Here is a 4,402-nt window from a genome sequence, read left to right as displayed (position 1 = left end):
GAGGAAGGGAGAGAGATAGAGAGCTAGAAACATCAATGAGAAACATCGATCAGCTGCCTCCTGCACACCCCCTACTGGGGATGTCCCTGCAACCGAAGTACATGCCCTTGACCAGAATCGAATCTGGGACCCTTCAGTCCACAGGCCAATGCTCTATCCACTGAGCCAAACCAGTCAGGGCTATACATACTATTCTTTTATAATCTTGTCAAATTGTAAGGATAAAACAAAATCATTTATCCATACTTATACATATAAATGAGTAAATTGAGAACTTGATGAAAAGATACACACACACACACACACACACACACACACACACACATACATAATTACAAGGTGAAAACTTCACAGAACACTGAGGTAGATCAATTCAGTTCAATGTGTGAGATGGAAATATGAGCCCTGCCCACAGCCTTTACTTTAAAAAATATATATATATATATTTTATTGATAACAGGGAGGAAGGAAGAGGGAGATAGGAACATCAATGATGAGGGAGAATCATGGGTCAGCTGTCTCCTGCATGCCCCACACTGGGGATTGAGCCCGCAACCCAGGCATATGTCCTGACTGGGAATCAAACCATGACCTCCTGGTTCATAGGTTGACACTCAACCACTGAGCCACGCCAGCTGGGCCCCAGCCTTTACTTTTAATAAGAGGCACACACATAAAAATAGAAATATGATGTGTAAATAAACATTGTTATATGAAGAGGTTGAACCATGTTGTCACATATCCCAGAATTTACTTAGTTTTTCTTAAGGCTCCATAGTATTCCATTATATGTAAACCACATATTGGAAGAACCTTGAGCATATTATACTAAATGAAATAACCAGTCACAGAGAGACAAATATTGTGTGACTCCATATATGAGGTATGTAAAATAGTCAAGTTCATAGAATCAAAGAGAGGAATGGGGGTTGCCAGGGGCTGGGGGTGAGGGGAAGTTAGACAGTTACTAATCAACAGGAATAAAGTTTCACAGTTAAGCAAGATGAATAAACTCTAGAGATCTGATGTACAACATTGTACCTATAGTCCACAATAATCTATCATACATTCAAAATTTGTTAAAAGGGTAGATCTCATGTTGTGTTCTTATAACAATGAATTTTTTTTTTAAAAAAAAGGTGAATAATGAGCATTGTGCTAATCTTATAGGTATTTTTCCAAACATAACTTATTTGGTGTGAGTTTGATAGTCTTTGTTATAATCCTGGTTTTATAAAAGCCAAATCTGTTTTAAACACTCAATGTTAATATTCCAGAAGTGTGTGCACATACACGCATCTGTGTGTGCGTGCGTGCATGTGCGCACGTGTGTGCGTGTGTGTGTGTGCGTGCGTGTGTGTGTGTGTTAGGGGGCAGAGGAAATGGTAATTCTTCAAACACAGTATTTCCAAAATGGTTTTGTTAACATGTCAAAGCTTCACTTTTCTCCCTAGTATAAACTGATACTTGATCATTCATTTGCCTGTCTTGCTTTTTAAAGGGCAATAACTGTTCTATAAGACATAAAGTATCAGGATAAGAACTTGGGAGCAAAGAAGAAAGTGCTGAAACCAAAAGTTTATAAGTGCAGTTAACAGTGAACCAAAGTAGCTGCCTTCTCAGTGAGACTAACAGAAGCATAAAAGTATCCGCTCTTGCCAACTTTATTTGGAAAGCCCAGCCATCATGTGTGATGGAATAGATTTAAAAGTCCAGATGCTGTAGGAGATACTTGGAAAGATGGGCCAAGAGCACTGAGTTAGCTTTCAGATTTATTTCTCACACATGGATGACCATCCAGTTTAAATGAAAGCAGAGAAGCACAACTCATCTACAAATATATCCAGAAAATGTTTGGTGTGGGTTCAGAAAATACCAATTTTTTTTTTCTTTGACAACTAATTTGCCTGGCATGCTTTTTTAAAAAAAAGTACTCAGTTGTCTTACTGTTATAGCAGTGGATCATCTAACATCTGAATCTTGATGTTAAATGGCAGATATAAAAATACACATCGAAGATAGCAAAAACAAACAAAAAAACTACAGGTCAAATTATTCTTGAAGAGAATCCTCTACAGAAAAGGGATGAGAATACTAACCTGTGTAGAAAACATTTTCCTAAAATTAACTAATGGTAAAACCTAGCCTTACATGCCATAAAAATATCTCATAACTTCAAGATACTCCCTAACACAACAAAGAATTTCTCTGTTTTTGCTAAACGTTTTTGAGATTGATTTCCAGATAAGTGAGAAAATAAAAGCATCCAGAGGCTATTAAAAAAATAAAGAAGTTAGCCTCAAAACATGTTGCATTGAATAGGGATTGAAGAAAGAAAATTGGTCTTTTTGTTAAATTGGATCAATAAAGCAATCTATTAGGAATAAGTCAAACCTGAGAAAAAAGCCCACATTTTAAAATGTATTGTTTGCTTGCTTGTTCATTTGCTGTGCATTAAAGTTTCATCCCCATGAGTTAAAAAATAATAAACTTCCTTTCTTTCCACTTTGATTAAAATATAGACCAGTATGAAGAAAAAACTGAAATGATTTTTCAAATATAAAAGAAGTACAGATTAAAATAATTACATAATAAATAAAACCATCAAAAATGAAAACAAAAACATCAATACCTTCTAACCACTTTAACACAAACACTAATAGTATGTAACTTTGAAGTCATTTTTTATGTCTATACTATTTAATTAAATATACTATAGGGTACAAACACTTTTATATCCTGCATCACTCAAGATTTTAAGCAAATTTTTATCATCAACTTATTAAAGAGATATGTGATTAATTAATATGTTCCTTAACTTAAATGTTCATATTGCTATCAATGGACATTTAAGTTAAGGAACATATTTTAAATTCTAAAATAGACCAGGGAAATTTGGTTCCCCAAATAAATATTACACTGACAATGTTAAAATGTCCCAGATAGGAGTACGTATGTGTATATGTGTATATGTGTGTATGTGTATAAATGTATTCTACATATGTAACAGGATAAATGTGAAAATGCTTAACTTTATTTTATGTTTCATTCAGTCAACAAGTGATTTTTATCTACTATACTCCATGGCACTTTCTAATCTAGGTTTATCTTTGGAGTACTTAGAGAATGGACTGGAGTTTATTAGGCACAAATAAGCATACATCCATTAGATATGAAGGCAAGTTCATTATTATGACTCAAAGTTATGATGAAAAGGTACCATTGTACAAATTCACTGTGAAATAACAATTAGAGAACATTTTTGACATGTAGATAGAAGATTGAGAATAAGATATCTAAAATCTGGTCCAATTTTCCACTTTTTAATTCTGTGACTATCCAGAAATCATTTGAATTTTCTGAACCACAGATTTTTCATCTTGAAAGTAAAAATAATAATAATTGTAAGCATTAAGAGAATAAAGTCTAAAAAATGGATATACAGTAATTTATTATTGTTGGCTACTAAAAACCCAAGTTCAACTATGCTTTTTGAAACAATTAGTAGATTATTACACTAGGCCTATGTATGAAATTCTATTGAGATTCTAATTTTTTAGAACTTTTTATATAGGATCATAGCTGCAAGATTTAAAATATGCAAATCTACCCTTCAATTCTCTATGTTAGGGTTGGGGAGAAGCTTCTAATAGCTATGAATCTCTCTTTTTAATCATCTCTGCTTTGAAAATCTCTGTCAAATTCATTTTTATCACAGAAGTTGTACTTTTAGAAGGTACAATTATAACCCAATGGTTTTACTTTTACCAGAGAGCCTTCTCTTTATATTAAATTTGCAATGATTAGTTTTATTTAATTGTTTTCCTCCTAACATCTAAGAATACTGGGTAATTATGAATTAAATTAATATTCTCTTTTCAGATAGAGAAAATATCTCATATAAGAGCATGAATGAATAAATAAGTATGATCATTGGGTTTTATCATTAATCAGTCTCTTTTGAAAAAATTAGCTCCTCAACTATAATGATCTATTATAGCTTATTTTGTGTCTTTTTGCTAGTCATATCTTAACCTTTTACAAATCAATCAGGTTTGTGCAAAAAAAACAACAAAAAAAACAACACACACACACACAATATTTTTGTTCCTAATGCTTTCCTTAATAGTTATTGGAATTTTTCAGTAAAGCAAATATTTTAAAAAGGATAAATACATATTCCACTCAAAATACATTGCCTTGCAGTGAATATAAGATGAAAAATATGACTGCCATTTCCACTTACCCTTAAAATTATAAATATCTCATGGTGCAGAATATTATCCTAGTGCTCGTTTTGGTACAACATGGTCCCTAAATGTAACAATAGCTGTGATAAGGCTACATATTCACCAAATCATTTAGAAATCTTTCTGGGCAGAAGATAGACTATGTTTTCCAA

The sequence above is a fragment of the Myotis brandtii genome, unplaced genomic scaffold, assembly GCF_000412655.1.
Source record: "Myotis brandtii unplaced genomic scaffold, ASM41265v1 scaffold186, whole genome shotgun sequence".
Lineage (NCBI taxonomy): Eukaryota > Metazoa > Chordata > Mammalia > Chiroptera > Vespertilionidae > Myotis > Myotis brandtii.
This window is presented reverse-complemented; position numbering follows the sequence as displayed.